This window comes from Mobula hypostoma, chromosome 1, assembly GCF_963921235.1.
Source record: "Mobula hypostoma chromosome 1, sMobHyp1.1, whole genome shotgun sequence".
Lineage (NCBI taxonomy): Eukaryota > Metazoa > Chordata > Chondrichthyes > Myliobatiformes > Myliobatidae > Mobula > Mobula hypostoma.
The window spans coordinates 233,608,844-233,626,483 of NC_086097.1; positions in this window are offsets into that span (position 1 = coordinate 233,608,844).

Consider the following 17,640-nt stretch of genomic DNA (forward strand, 5'->3'; position numbering starts at 1 on the left):
GGTACAGAGAAGATCCACTAGAATGATTCCGGGAATGAGAGGGTTAACATATGAGGAACGCTTGTCCGGTCTTGGACTGTATTCCTTGGAGTTTAGAAGAATGAGGGGAGAACTCATAGAAACATTTTGAATGTTGAAAGGCATGGACAGAATGGATTTGGCAAAGTTGTTTCCCATGATGGGGGAGTCTAGTACGAGAGGGCATGACTTAAGGATTGAAGGGCGCCCATTCAGAACAGAAATGCGAAGAAATTTTTTTAGTCAGAGGATGGTGAATCTATGGAATTTGTTGCCACGGGTAGCAGTGGAGGCCAAGTCATTGGGTGTATTTAAGGCAGAGATTGCTAGGTATCTGAGTAGCCAGGGCATCAAAGGTTATGGTGAGAAGGCGGGGGAGTGGGACTAAATGGGAGAATGGATCAGCTCATGATAAAATGGCGGAGCAGACTCGATGGGCTGAATGGCCGACTTCTGCTCCTTTGTCTTATGGTCTTATGGTCCAATTGGAGTAAGGGGAAATATGAAGCTATCAGGCCGGAACTTGGAAACATAAATTGGGAACAGACGTTCTCAGGGAAATGTACGGCAGAAATGTGGCAAAAGTTCAGGGTTCGCGTAGTGTTCCGTAAAAATGGGGGAGATTTCACGTACATCTGCTCTCACTCCATCCTCCCACCACCCCACTAGGAATAGGGTTCCCCTGGTCCTCACCTAACACCCCACCAGCCTCCGGGTCCAACATATTAATTTCCGTAACTTCCGCCACCTCCAACGGGATCCCACCACTAAGCACATCTTTCCCTCCCCCCCTCTCTCTGCATTCCGCAGGGATCGCTCCCTGCACAACTCTCTTGTCCATTCGTCCTCCCCATCCCTCCCCACTGATCTGCCTCCTGGCACTTATCCGTGTAAGCGGAACAAGTGCTACACATGCCCTTACACTTCCTCCCTTACCACCATTCAGGGCCCCAAACAGTCCTTCCAGGTGAGGCATCACTTCACCTGTGAGTCGACTGGGGTGATATACTGCGTCCGGTGCTCCCGATGTGGCCTTTTATATATTGGCGAGACCCGACGCAGATTGGGAGACCGCTTTGCTGAACATCTACGCTCTGTCTGCCAGAGAAAGCAGGATCTCCCAGTGTCCACACATTTTAATTCCACATCCCATTTCCATTCTGACATGTCTATCCACGGCCTCCACTACTGTAAAGATGAAGCCACACTCAGGTTGGAGGAACAACACCTTATATTCCGTCTGGGTAGCCTCCAACCTGATGGCATGAACATCGACTTCTGTAACTTCCGCTAAGGCCCCACCTCCCCCTCGTACCCCATCTGTTACTCATTTTTATGCACACATTCTTTCTCTCACTCTCCTTTTTCTCCCTCTGTCCCTCTGAATATACCTCTTGCCCATCCTCTGGGTCACCCCCCACCTTGTCTTTCTTACCGGACCTCCTGTCCCATGATCCTCTCGTATCCCCTTTTGCCTATCACCTGTCCAGCTCTCGGCTCTATCCCTCCCCCTCCTGTCTTCTCCTATCATTTTGGATCTCCCCCTCCCCCTCCAACTTTCAAATCCCTTACTCACTCTTCCTTCAGTTAGTCCTGACGAAGGGTCTTGGCCTGAAACGTCGACTGCACCTCTTCCTACAGATGCTGCTTGGCCTGCTGCGTTCACCAGCAACTTTGATGTATGTTGCTTGAATTTCCAGCATCTGCGGAATTCCTGTTGTTTACTCATTACTGTCATTTTAAAAATAAATTTCATTGATCAAAACTCCAGAATATTTAATGAACTATTTATTTCTGAGTTATCCACCCATGCAATAGTCAATATGACTAAATTGAAAAGAAATTGAGATTCAATCTCAATTTCAACATTGGTCTTTGACATTTATTCTAAATGGGAACATTTGTACTCTGAATTGATGTATAACAGCCAGCCTGCTTTGCATTGAACATTAGTAGCTGCCATAGCTGTCGACAGTTGAATCTCACAGGAGTTAACATGTACAAACCATGAGTGTCTAATTGATGTCCTCCTCAATGCACAGTTTCCATGATGCCTCAGCCATGGAAAAGGTGGGAAAATTGAAGGTTCACACTACACCCCTTCATCACAATTTCTGAAAATGTGCTTCTCAGAAACAGATCAACAACTAGCTTTATTCAGAGAAGAATAACAGGTCTAAGGTACCTGCAGTATCATCAAATTTATAGCAGTATTTACAGACGAAAATGATTCATGACTGTCCCCATTTTACCTAGCTAGTTAAGTCGTATTCATTCTTGTCTTTGTCATTATTGTCAAATAAATAGGTTCTGATTTTTGGTCATGCAATTCAGACCCCCTATACTTCGGGACATTGCAATGCTTATATTTTCATGATTTTCTTACAGCCGCATCCAATTGCAGGACTTACGGGAGTACATGCAAGAACTCTAAGCCAAAATTGGATGAATATATTTTTCAAATCCCAATGATTAAAACAGAGGACTTAATTCTTGGGATGGTCTGTATATGACCAACACTCAATCCTGTCCAAAATGCTTTTTATCAAGAACTGAGCTCGTTTTACCTGACTCAACCTTTAATCCCTGCTTTGTCCTGCATAGCCTCTTTTCTCTTCCCCTCACGAACTCAATCTCCATCCCTCGCATTGCATTAACACAACCCTTGCTCTGCATTTGGCCTGATAAAATGGAGGATAGATGAACTGATCGGAAGGTAACTGACATGGAATAGAACACAGTAGCCTATGACTTCTACTGACATTGAAGACAAAATGCTGTGTAGGAGTTCTGGGATATTCTGGGAAAACCAACACTGAGATTTGCTTCCAAAGCAGATGGTATAGAGGTCTGAGCAGAAATCTTACTCGTGATCTCTCCAATTAGAAATTGTAATGCTGAATTCACCAAAAAAAAGACAAAATAAATCCTGCACAAGGATTTCCAAGACCCTTTGCACTTTCAATTTCTGAATTTGTTCCCTATTTAGAAAATAGTCTTTATTCCTTCTACCAAAGTGCATGACTATGCACTTCGTACATTATATTCCACCTGCTTTTCCTTGCCCATTCTCCCAATCTGTCCATGTCCTTCTAATTCACTGCTTCCTCAAGACTACCAGCTCCTCCACCTATCTTTGTATCATATGCAAACCTGGCCACAAAGCTATCAATTCCGTCATTCCAATCGTTGACATATAACATGAAAAGAAACGGTCCTAATACCGACCCCTGTGGAACACTACTAGTCACTGGCAGCCAAACAATAAAAGTTAAATAATCTTGAATTATCAACAGATGATTTTTGAACTTTAGTCTAAGTGAATCAGTTACTCTACTTCATTCTACTGATTGAGATAAAATGCAATCTTTCAATAGCTACATTTACCTTAATAAGTGTTTCTGAAGCCTAGAAGGTATAATAATTGTGATTACATATTCTCACAATGTTATTATTAAATGGAATAAGAAATAATAAAAACTAATGATTGAAGAATCACAAGTAAATTATTTTATTGTGAATAATGGTATTGAAAAGAACTGCACTAATTAAAGCTAAGACTTAAGTACTCATTAATAGGTATGCAACAATTGAAATCTTGAATCCAAATGTCTAAACAGATGATGAAGGATCATTTAATTTCATGCTCATTGTGAGAATAAATTCAATGGGATTTGATTACTAATCAGTTGCTCCATGCTGATCTTATCTGAGCTCTTCAAAGTTTAGCCAACTTGACTGTCAAAATGATGATTTAGGACAGCAAACTGGATAGCAACAGTATCAATGTGGAATTGGGAGGATCTCCCCTATACCATGTGATTTCACATTACTTCCAGTTTCTTGTGAGGCTGCTGGGAAAATCTCCTCTGGCAAAGGTAATTGTCTCTATCCCACAGTTATTAATTCAGAAGGTAATCAAGACACAGTTGATTGGATGGGTAGGAAAGTGTATGGTTTATTGGCTTTCATTAGTTAGGGGATTGCGTTCAAGAGCTGAGAGGTGATGTTGCAGCTCTATAAAACTCAGGTCGGACCACACATGGAGTATTGTGTTAACTTCTGGTCCCCTCATATAGTTAGAATCTGAAGCTTTAGAAAGGGTGCATAAAAGACTTATCAAGATGCTGCCTGAATTAGATGGCATGTCTTATGAGGATAGGCTAAGTGAGTCATTGTCATAGAAAAGTATAGCACATAAACAGACACTTTAGCCGATCTAATCCATGCTGAACCATCTAAGCTACCTAATCCCATTGACATGCACCCAGACCATATCCCTCCATATTCCTGCTCTCTATGTATGATCTACATCCATTTATGAGACCTTAGTTAAGCACATAGATGAAACAACAATGGAGGGCTATGTGGGATGGAAGCATTAGATTGATCTCGGAGTAGGTTAAAATGTTGGCACAACATCATAAGCTTAGGGCCGGTACTGTGCTGTACTATTCTATGTTTATGTTCCAACTCATCCCCATGAAGGTCAACATGTATCCTGCGGCATTTGATTTTGATGGCTAGAAGTTGCATACTTGTGTATTCTGCTCCGGTAAGTTGGCGGTGCACTCAGTTGCTGTGGCCTCTCTGGGTCCAAGCAAAGGTGTAATTGTTCATCCTTTACATCTTTTTTTTACGATTGCAAGACATTGCTGGATATTAAGAATATCAAGTACTGTAGGTCTACTCCACTAGTGAGATGCTCAATAGTGATGGAGCTGGAGTTTCTGCTGACTACAGCCACACAAGGAGGAAGGCGTCAAAGGCTCCAGGATGACATCCCATGCACCATCAGTCTACAGACCGTAACACTCAGAGACCTGGGCTATATTATTTTTTTGTGTCATTGTATGTTTTTCCCCTATTATAATTATATGTGCTGTGTGCCATGTGTGACTGTTGGTATGGTGTGTTGCACCTTGGACCCAGAGGAATATTGCTTCATTTGGCTGTATTAATGTGCATGGTTGACTGACAATTACATTTGAACTTGAACATGTGTTTAGTTGCATCAGTGACTATCAAAGAAATAAAAAAAGAAAATGTTGTTAATTTTCAACCAGCCTGGCATATTTATGGAGAGAAGAAGAGTTTGCATTAAAAGTTAGAGATCTTTTAACAGAACTGGAAAAGTGAGAAGACAAGCATGCTGGAGAAACTGAGCAGGCCAAGACTGGCCCGAACGTCGACGGTACTCTTTTCCATAGATGCTGCCTGACCTGCTGAGGGGGATTTGAGGGTTGATGTGCCTGTTCCAATTTTGTTTGTTTTTTGTGTGGGGAGGAGGGATTTGGGGGTTGATGACTGTGCTGCTCTTCTTTTCTTTCGTGGTTTTGTGGCTATCTGGAGAAGAAGATTTTCAGAGTTGTATACTTTGATAATGAATGAACCTTTGAACCTTTTGACTCAGAGCAATCCTGTAATCATTCCTCTGCCTCCCGCGACCACCTCTTAGTTGTCTTAATCTGCGTTTTAGGCTCTGTTTGTATGCAAGTAGGAGGAGGACAGCCAAGTGGTCTGATTTGCCAAAATGCAGTCTAGGCAAGGAATGATTAGCATTCCTTATCATAGTGAAGCAGTGGTCTAGTGTGTTGGGACTTCTGGTGCTACAGATTATATGTTGGTGATAATTGGGCAGGGTTTTCTTCAAAACAGGCCTGGTTGAAATCTCCAGTGATAATTTGAAATGCATCGGGATGGGCTGTTTCTTGTCTTCAAATGACATTGTGCAGTGTCGCAAGTGCTTTCTTATAGTCAGCCGCTGTTGGTATGTAAACTGCGGTCGGCATCATAGATGAGAACTCCTGAGGCGAATGGAATGGTCTACGTTTGATTGATAGGTGTTCCAAGTCGGGGAACATAAGTTCGACATAATCACCACATTGGAGCACCAAAGAGAATTGATCATAAAACACATGCCACCACACTCTGTTCCACCAGGCTCCGCGGTGTGATCTATTCTGAAAATCATAAATCCTTATGGTCCGACTGCTGCATCCAGATAACCTAGTTCCATGCTCCGGTTTCTTTCTATGTTCCAAAGACTTACCGATTGGTGGGTTAATGGTTTATTGGTCATTGTACATTGTCCTGTGATTAGGCTGGGAGGCTTGCTGGGCTGTGCGGCTGGTTTGGGTCAGAAAGGCCTGTTCCATGCTGTATTTCCAAATAAATAAAGAAACAAAATTAAAGATAATTGAGGGAAATTAGCAAGCAAAAACAAAAGATGTGAAATGCTGGGCAGAAAAGCACAACAGATTAAGCACTCAGCTACCAAATACAATCTATGTCTGATTCAACAATATTCCTTTCAAGATAATCGAGACAAAGGGGCATGAATGTGGAGCCAGAATTCATAACCCTGTGATCGACATTCTGAGCAGATAACGGGGAAAGTGCTGACATATTTTTCAGATTCTGCTGACAGGAAGGTTCTGACAGATGATAGAAATTGGGTTTTAATGCATACCACCCTTCAAATGGATGGGTTAAAGTTCGGTCAGATACTAAACACTAGTGACCTGACACGTATTCATTCATTTTTAGGTAAACTGGAGATGAGACTGATGACAGACAGACAAGCGGTTCCCAAGAGGCAATTTTGCATTTTAAATGTTTTAATAAGGTTGATTACCTCTAATTTAACTGGCCTTATATGTTTACCTGTGATTGACTGGGTATTTAGGACCTGGGAAACCAGCTGGCCTAATGAATGTGAGGAAAGGTTTAGGGAGAAATCATACCTCAATTGCACTGATTATGGGCCAGGAGTACAGGAGTTTCTCCCCCAAATCCTGATTTCCAGATTCCTTTGTCCTATCACAAAGATACACCCAAGGGTTGGGTCAGACACCCATCCAGGTCTGGACCTTCAACACTCTGGGGTTATGAATTAATCCCTAGTCTTCACCAGTGTTTTGTTGTAAAGCTCGAACATAATATCTCAACTTTAAAATACTTTGCCCCAAATTATGAAGGTAAGCACACCAAATGATTTTTCACTTTCCTGTGTGGTATGGCAATGTAGTAGTTATCGTAATTTTATTGTGATGGCGTATGATTGGGAATCAATTCCCACTGTGGTCTGTAAGGAGTTTGTACATTCTCACCATGACCATGTGGGTTTTCTCTGGGTGCTCCTGTTTCCTCCCACATTCCAAAGATATACATTGTTGCATGGCAACATTTGTGGGCTGCCCAGCACAATCCTCACAGATTTGATTTGATGCAAGCAACACGTTTCACTAGATGTTTCAATGTACATGTGACAAATAAATCTAATCTTTAATCTTTAATCTATTCTTAAGTATCACACCAAACCTACCCCCAATCCTGCCATCCACAACCAAACAGTAACCAAATGCATAAACCACAGAAAGGTGCAAACTGTATAATTAAAAAGCAAACTTTACTGCAAGTAGGGAAAACTTCTAGAATTCTCATCTGAAGGCAGCATCCATTATTAAGGACCCTCAACACCAAGGTCATGCCTTGCTCTCATTGTTACCAACTGGGAGGAGGTACAGAAGCCTGGAGACACACACTCAACAATTCAGGAACAGCTTCTTCCTTCTGCCATTCATGAACACTACCTCACTACTTTTTTTAAATTTCTATTTTTGCACTAGTTATTTAATTTAACTATTACATATACTTATTGTAATTCACAGCTTTTTTCTATTATTATGTATTGCATTGTACTGCTGCCACAAAGACAACAAATTTCATAACATATGCCAGTGATATTAAACAACAGGAATTCTGCAGGTGCTGGAAATTCAAGCAACACACATCAAAGTTGCTGGTGAACGCAGCAGGCCAGGCTGCATCTCTAGGAAGAGGTACAGTCGACGTTTCAGGCCGAGACCCTTCGTCAGGACTCAGATGCTGCCTGGCCTGCTGTGTTCACAAGCTACTTTGATGTGTGTTCCAGTGATATTAAACCTGAATCTGATTCCAATTCTGATTCTGACTCCAGCTTCACCCACCCTCCTCTTAACTTCCCACACAATGTGTTCCTGTTGATACTTAGATCAAATCATCTGATTCTGCTATGGACAAAGCACTCTGAAAAATGTGGATAGTTACAGTCCCTGCCAGTTGAAGCAAAAAAAAGCTGTAGTTGCAGAAAATCTGAAACAAGAACAGGGTGTCAGGAACACACAATTGGTCAGTTAGCATCAATGGAAAGAGAAGAACAGTGTCAACATCACAGGTCAGTGACCTCCCATCAGAACCTGTTTTTGTCACAGCTCCTGCAATGATTCGTTTATTGCTAATATTGTCAGTGGGGAGGGCTGACAGGAAGATGCTGCAGTCTTACTACAGCAGCACTTCCTGTGCAACAAGGTTTTGTTTGAAAAAAGAATGCATAGCTTCTGTGGAATCTATTGCCACCAACAGCAATGGAGGCCAAGTTATTGGGTATATTTAAAATGGAACTTGATTGGATTTTGATTAGTCAGGGTGTCAAAGATTACCGGCAGAAAGCAGATGAATGGGGTTAAGAAGGATAATACTTCAGCCATGATTGAATGACAGAACAAACCCGATGGGCTGAATGGCCTAATTCTGACCCTATGTCTTATGGCCTTATGGTCTAAAGTTCTGAATATATTCATGAAGGACCAACATATTGATTAAATTTGGAATGAAATTCATTTTGTAAGTAGTTAAGTCAGTTGGAAATAAGCTAGAATGTTCTTAGATATATTAAATACACATTTTGAATTCAACATACAAGGCCAATTTGCCTGCCTAAGAGGCTGAGGGTGTTCACCATTTTGTTTTCAGTATCCGTCTGTCTCTCTCTCGCCCTGCCTGGGGAAGCTTGTAATTCAAGGAGATGAGAAGGGTCTGGAGCTCTGCTTGTTATGCATGAAGATATGTTAGCCTGTCATCCAGAAACTGTCACTCTCCTAATACTGGGACACTATGGCAAAAGGTGTCAATTTTAATCACGGTCACACCCCTACAGGATTGTGGGGGTCACTGCAGGTCCACAATGTTGACTGCTCACAGAACATAAGAAATGCCAATGAGTTGCTGGGTTATTATGCAGCCTTTTATGCATTTCCTTCATCTGTATAATGAGAGGGTTTACTGACAGGTTCAAGAATATTTATCCCCTATTGTGCAAGTGCCTTTTTGTGCAATTGTTTGTAACAAAAGGGATTGTCATATGACATTTTGAACTAAAGGTTTTGGATTTTTTTTAGTTTGCATTTTACTAAATCAGGACAATTAGCAGGGCAAAAGTATTTATGCTTACTTTTCTGTACATGGAAAGCAACAGCTCTTTAGTTAATTCACAAAGTATTTCTAAATTGTGCAACAGTGCTTTTTACTTACAATTAAATGTCACATTCAATTTGTAGTAAACCTGTGTTTGTGTCACATGTTAAATGAGCAGAGTAGTTGGATTTGATTTTAACTGGGCTTCGAGAATCAAAGCAAGGGTCAGATATTCCAGCTTCCCCTGGAACCTGAGAAGAATGTAATTTATTTGAAGTTCTGATGTTCCCGTTTGTTCACACAGGCAGAAATGACATCACTGTCAGAGAATTGGTATAAGAATTCATGGGATGTCATGCTGTTTCTAGGCAAATGATCTTTGGCAAGTAAATACAGAAATGCGAGCAGGGTGGGTTTGGGTGTACCTTAAGACGGGAGCTATCGAAAGTAAAAGAAATGCAAATGTTGGAAATCCAAAACAGAAATAAAATGCCAGAAACATTCCAGAAGGTCAGGTGGAATTTAAGGAGGGAGAGGCAGAGTTAGACTCAGATTCATATTTATTTCTTTATGACATGTACATTGAAACATACAGTGAAATATGTCATTTGTGTTTACAACCAACACAACCTAAGGATGTATTGGGAGCCACCCACAAGTGTCGCCGCACATTCCAACACCGACACTGCAGGTCAAAAACGTTCAGCAGAACAACACAAGCTACAGCAACAAAGCAGAAACAGCAAAGCGAGCCCGAGATTAGGAAAAACTTCTTCACACAGAGAGTGGTGAATCTGTGGAATTCTCTGCCACAGCAAACTGTTGAGGCCAGTTCATTGGCTATATTTAAGAGGGAGTTAGATATGGCCTTTGTGGCTACAGGGGTCAGGGGGTATGGAGGGAAGGCTGGGGCGGGGTTCTGAGTTGGATGATCAGCCATGATCATAATAAATGGCGGTGCAGGCTCGAAGGGCCGAATGGCTTACTCCTGCACCTATTTTCTATGTTTCTATGTTTCTATGTTTCTTTCCTCCCTCTCACACACAGACTCTCTTCCAACCCCAGGACCTGTCATCTCCAGGCCTTACACATCCAGTGGACTTGCAGGTTCATAGACACAAGCCTCCTAGATCCCCTCTGGACTCACCAGCTTGCAGACCAAGGGCCTTGGCCTCTTGATTACCTGTTGCACCTGCAAAAAAAAAAACTTTTGTGAGTCACATACAAACACTTTCAAGTCCCTCTGCACATCAGCATGGATTTTCACCATCTAGATAATAATCTGACCTCACATTTACCAACATTGTGCTCCATTTGCCAGACCCTTTCCCACTCACTTAACCTACAGCACCATGCAAATTTTTAGGTACAGATACACAGCTAAAGTGCCTAAGCTTTTCTGCAGTAGTACATTTGTCAGTGTGGAGAGGAGGATAAGTTTGCAAATCTGCTGGGAGAAAAGGATGGTGGAAATGGTGAGGGTGGAGCACTGTGGGAAGGATGTGGGACAGGTGGCAGAGAAGAAGCACCAGAGGCGGGAGATAAGGCAGGTACAGACACACCCAACTCTGAGACCCCAGGCAAGGTTATTTGATTCTGAACAATTGGTTTATTGATTATTATAGAATGTCTCTCTGGTGATTCCCTCTCCCTCTCCCTTTCCTCAATGATGATTCTGTAGACTTATCTGTAGAAGCCCTACACTCCATTCCCTCCTCCAAATTGTTAATGTATATTGTGAACATTAGTGACTCCTGTGGCTCTCCACTCAGCACTGACCACCAACCACAGAAATAACCGATTATCCCAACTCTCTGCCTTCTATTGGTTAGCTAACCCTCTACTCATGCTAATGCATTGCCCCTAACTCCATGCATCCTTTTCTTATGTATATGTCTTTTATGTGGCACCTTATCAAACCTTCTGGGAACCTAAGTATACAACATCTACCTGTTCTTCTCTATCCACTGCATTCACTATATCCTCAAAGAACTCAAGTAAGTTTGTCAAACTGGACCTGCCCTTCCTGAATCCATGCCGTGACCACCTATTTTAACCACACCTATCCAGATATTTCATTAATTTTTCCAGTAGCTTCAAGCATTTTCCTGACTACTGTTCAGACAACTGAGCCATCAGTGCTACACATGGAACCATTTGCGTTCATTCTTGATGTTTTTGAACAGGAAGCAAAGGTGTCTGCCTGAAGCTGGACAATGCCTTTTAACCTACAGATGGGTGAACAGTCACACAATCAGGTATCAGCCACTGACTTAATTTGGACCTCTACAAGGAATTTGATCTTTTGTGTGTGAATAGGGACTGAGCAGTAACATTCTCTTTGTGCACCAGCAGGAAACCTGAAGCTGAGAGTGCTGAATAGACAAGAATTTAAAATTATATCTTAAAAAAAAGTTAAAAAGAACTTCAACACTTCCACCTCACACTTTTGCCTTTCATTTTAAAGACAATGCGAATATTTATAATGAAAGAGCATTGTTTAAATGGGACTATGAGGAGAAGGACACTATACAACCCTTACTTGGAGACAAACGCTGTAGGACTGTAATGGGAGTGGTGAACTTTCACAGCTGTCTTCCTCCCTGCCACTTTATCCTTGGAGACGCCAATCCATCCAGTGCTGTAGAACAACAATGATTGGATGCCACAGAACTCGAGTGAGTGTCTGCCAGTACCGTCTGTGTGGGATCTTCACATTCTCACCATCACTACAAGGGTTTCTCTCAGGTGCTCCAAGACTGGCTGATTGGTCAGATCATTGCTCACTGGAAATCACTTGTGGTGTACGTAGCTGGGGAGGAACTCAGGGTGGAGTTGATGGAGATGTGTGAGAGAACGTGGGCATGCCACGTTGCCGTCAGAGTGTGTGGCAACATTGCATGCTACATCTGTAGGTTGTGTTGGTTGTTAACGCAAATAACGCATTTCATTGACTGTTTTAAATATAGTGAAGAGGGATTCAGTGAAATTACAGGACTGTTTTGTGCAAAAATGCTTCAAAGCAAGACATAATACAGATCAAGATTTTACAGAAAGACCATAACTAGTCTATGCCACGGTTACAGGTCAAATGGAGTGGAAGCTGCTCTTTCCCTCTCCCCTCCCCATTCTGAGAAATACGTTGCCTTTATTGGACAGCCCCTGCTTTCATTATATGTAAGAATTCGCATTAACGATCAAATTGAGTGTTTCCCACATCTGAGAATCTTCATTATTTGTTGCTCATTTGAGACTTCATTTCAAATGGCATGTCAGCCTCTGACTCACATAGTGAGCGCAAGTCCAGGGTGACACTTGGTTAATAAAAATCAGGATTTTTGGAATTAATTAAGAATGAATTTAAGTTCTGGCAATAATTAATCAACAAAGTCACAAGGACTCTCTTCCAAGGACACATGTAGAAATTTGTATTGGGGAATGCATAGTTTAAATCTTGAAACTGAGGACATCTCTGCCATTGATCTAAAATAGTCAAATTACTTCTTTGTCGTTTTGTCTTTACTATTTAACATTTTTCCCTGATATTTGCATCTAGCTTTAAGTTAGTTTTGTGGACAGTGCATGTGTAAAGGTTGCTGTAATTCAACTGAAAGTGCATGCTTGCCATTTCAGTACCCTTTTGAGTTTGAGAGCATGAGTTAGCTGATGCACATTCACTAACCTTTTGCCTCAATCAGCATGACATTCAATTTTTCCTTTCAAACACTTTTGCTGCAGTTCAGAATAAAGCTTCTTGCCAGTGCACCATATTTTCAGTTTGAGTTCCAGTGACTTTAGTTTCTGACCCATTGTTTTCTGGGTTCAGTAAAAATGATAAAAGTCACATTGTTGTTGAGATCTTACCAATTTCATTTGACCATTCTTGCCTAAGCTTTGCTGGTTTAACATCTGGTTCTGTCAATTAATTCAGCTAGCTGGCTCTCTTGTGTCCTTCACTGTTTAGTGAAGGGAATTTTAAATTTAGGTGACGCGGGAGGAAGAATAAGCAAAATGGGTAAAATAGCAAATACTCCAAACCCCAGTAGTGGAAAATGAACTTTGGTACAGGATTAACGAGGACTTGTTGGTCCGTGTTGGCTCAATCTGGAGAGATGTGTAGATGATTAGAATCTGACTCGTGGGCTCCATTCTTCAGCCTTGGAGACTCTTTAAATTTAAGAGAGGCCAGCCAGGCTCAAGATACTGACAGTGAAAATATAGGTCATCATATAACTACCTTGAGATTCATCTTACAGGCATCTACATTAAAATTTTATTTAATTTAGAGATACAGCATGGTACCAGGCCATTCTGGCCCAATGCCATCCAAATATACCCATGTGACCAATTAACCTACTAACCTGTATGGCTTTCTAATGCGGGAGGAAACCGATCATCTGGAGGAAACCCAGACAGTCACAGGAAGAATATAGAATCTCCTTACAGACAATTGTGGGATTTCAACCCCAGTTACTGGCGTTGCAAAGCAATGTGCTAATCTCTATGCCTCCATCCCATCTGAAGCTTAAGTATACCTGTCTAGAGATGCCGGGGATTAAACTGTGACCTCATACATGCAAAGTATGTGCTCTTCCACTAAACTGCATCTCAAAAAAAACCCAAGGAACTTATGAAAAACTATATATAAGCAAAGACTGCTAAACAATCAATGTGGAAAAGAAGACAAATTGTGCAAATAAAGAAATACAGAGAACATGAGTTGTAGAGTTCTTGAAAGTGAGTCTGTAGGCTGTGGAGTCATTTTACTGTTGAAATGAGTGAAGTTACCCACACTGGTTCAGGAGCCTGATGGTTGCAGAGTAATAAGGCTCCAGGCTCAAGGCTCCTGTACACCCTACCCAATGGTAGTAGCGAGACGAGAGTGTGACCTGGATCATGGGGGTCTTTGATGATGGCTGCTGCTTTCTTATTAATTTAATGAGATACAGCACAGAATGGGCCCTTCCAGCTCTTCAAGTCATACTGCCCAGCACTCTTTGATTTAACCCGAGCCTAATTATGGGAGAATTTACGATGTCCAATTAACCTATCAACCAGTACGTCTTTGGAATGTGGGAGGAAACCCACAGGGTCACGAGGAGAATGTACAAACTCCTTACTGGCAGTGGCAGGGATTGACCCTGGGTCGGGTCGCCTGCATTGTAAAGCGTTGTGCTAATCACTACGCTACCGTTCATGTGGTAGCATTCCATGTAAACGTGAAATGAAAAGAGAAGTGAAGCAACCCTCACCAAGTGCTGGAGAAACTCAGCCGGCCAGGCAGCAACTATGGAAAAAAAAATAGTCGACGTTTCAGTTCAAGACCCTTTGACAGGACCTGCTGAATGGTCTTGGCCCAAAACATCAACTGTACTTTTTTTCCATTGATGCTGCCTGGCCTGTTGAATTCCTCCAGAATTTCGTGTATGTTTCTTGGATTTCCAGCATCGGCAGATTGTCTCTTGTTTGAGAGAAGTTAAGTAGTGGCATTTCATTGAAAAGTGCTTTCTTACTGTTCTGGACCATGACCACCAGCACTGGTTCATTGGATTGCTCAATCAAATCCCCTGTTACGATCAACTAAGCACTTGTCTCCTCCTTTCTCCCCTCTCTTAACTAAATTAATCTTCTCTATCCAAACGGATCCTTTGATTTACTCACTTCCAGACTCCAAGAAGTATGGACTGACAGCAACATTCCCTCTACAATCACGATCAGCACAGGTGGAGCACAGGGCTCTGTGCTTAGCTGAGCATCAACTACAGAAAGAAGAACCAAGAAGTCATAGGGGAACAGAGGTGGAGAGGATCAGACAATAGACAATAGACAATAGGTGCAGGAGTAGGCCATTCAGCCCTTGGAGCCAGCACCGCCATTCACTGTGATCAACAGCTTTAAATTCCTTGGCATCAACCATATCTGTGGATATGTCCTGGATCCACACATAAGCGTCACCACAAAGAAGGCACCTCTACTTTCTTAGAAATTTGTGCAGTTTCGGCATCTCATAAAATTCTAAAGATGGCCAATGGAGAGTATTATAACTGGTTGCGTCACGGTCTGGTATGGAAACGCCAATGCCCAGAAGTGGAAAAGGTTACAGAAGGTAACGGATACAACCCGGTCTATCACAGGGAAAGCTCTTCCCATCATTGAATACATTTACATGGAGCTCTGCCACAAGAAAGCAGCATCCATCATCAAAGACCCTTACCATCCAGGCTATGTCTTCTTCTTGCTACTACTATCAGGCAGGAGGTACAAGAGTCTCAGGTCCAACACCTCCAGATTAAAGAATAGTTATTACCTTGCAATCCTGAACCAGCCTCAGTCCCCACTGTTCTGAACTGATTCTTGGACTTTCAAGAACTCTTTACATCTCATGTTCCCAGTATTATTTTTTATCTGCACAGTTCATTTTCTTTTGAACATCGTAATTTTTGTTAGTCTGTTTGTGTATAGTTTTTCATAAAATTCTATTGTATTTCTTTTTTACCCTTTTAAAACCGACAAAAAAATTAATCACAAGGTATTGTATAATAACATAAATGTATTTGGTAATAAATTAAATTTGAATTTTGCAATTTGAATCCTGCTACTTGTCCTGTTTCCCTTCTATCTGTCAGTTATCTGTCCAACTACCCCCCGACCATTAGATCACCTCTCCAAGCTTGGAATGGTATCTATATGCTGACGAACACCTCCAGCCACCTTTGGCTGTGTAGTGCTGATTTTATTATCTGGCAGATAGCCAATTTCTAAGATGTATAAACTCATTATGTACCGGTGTATAATCTTCATGGCTCATGAATATATCCAGGCAGATGGAGCTTAATCCAGTGAAGTCTGGTATTACACTTTGGGACATCAAATGTAAAAGAACAATACACAACCAATAGCAGTACCTTTAACAGCATTGACGTACGGAGAGACCTCAAGTCTATGTCCATAGCTCCACTAATTGATCAGGTGGTAAAGAAGTCCATGATGTGCTTGTCTTTATTAGTTGAGGCATTGCACTCAAGAGCCAGGAAGTTATGTTACAGATTTAATAAAGTCTGGTTAGGCTGCAGTTGGAGAAGTGCATTCCATTCTGGTCATTCCATTAAAAAATGGATGTGGAGACTTTGAGAGATTTACCTTAATGCAAACTGGATTAGAGGGCATGTGATATAAAGGAAAGGTGGACAAACTAGGGCTGTTTTCTCTGGGTTTGGATTGCATATCGAAAGACGTTGACAGAAGTTTATGAAACTATTAGAGGCATAGTTAGCCGGTACCTTTTTCCCAGGGTTGAAATGTCTAATGTTCTATAGATTGACCAGTCTATGTTATCGCAGCCTTTTGGTTATTGCCAGAAAACTTATAAGTATCCAGAGGTACCCATGCACCTACACCACAAAGGTAATGAAGGTCTAGTGAACTGTAAAAGATGATATGACCATAAGATGTAGGAGCACAATTAGGCTATATGATCCATCGAGTCTCCTCTTCACTATTTCATCATGTCTGATCTATTTTCCCTCTCAACCCCATTCTCCTGTCTTTTCTCCATAACCTTTGACACCCTTACTAATCAAGAACCTATCAACCTCCACTTTAAATATACTTAGTGACCTTCACAGCTGTTTGTGAATTCCACATGAAACCTTGAGGTTCCGTCGGCTGCGTAAGTCCAGGGAAGACAGTCTCTGGCTCCACCGAGCGTATGAGATTGAGGTGCAAAACCTCCTGTCTGTGCAGCTGCTGCGTGATGTGTTCCCCTGTTACAAATCAGTACCACATAGTAACAGACAGTTGACCATATGCAATTAAACAATTTAGCTTTATAATTCTTAATTTCACCAAAGGGTTAGTAAAGATAAACAAAAAGAAAAGGGCCCATTTTAATGAAATAGTCTGATATGCACAAGTTGGAGCTCACGGATTCCCTTCCGTTGGTCCTGCATCGATTTCCCCGGGCTTCATCAACTCTTGGCCCCACTCCAAGTCCACTCCTTTCTGGTGTCCATGACCTCTTCTTTCTGGCATCTTCTCTCTTCATCTTCAGCTGAACAAAAGACCCAGATCACCTCAGTTACGGGCACAACACATGGAAAAAAGCATTCCCTTCATTGAACAGTGTACGTTCCGAAGCCCCTGTTATCTCTAGCCATAACCCAAACACTGCTGCTGCAGAAAGACCATTACATTAGCAGTGCTTCTACAGAAAGACCATTACATTAGTAGTGAAACCTTTTCCAGGGTGTTACACTCTTGCCCCCACCAAATTTACTCATGTCCTCATGACATTGAGATAATTTGCTAACCCTTCATGCAAAGCACAAAGTCCAACCCATGTGTAAAAGGCAGTGACATAACTTCCCAAAGTGGTAGGAGCCTCAC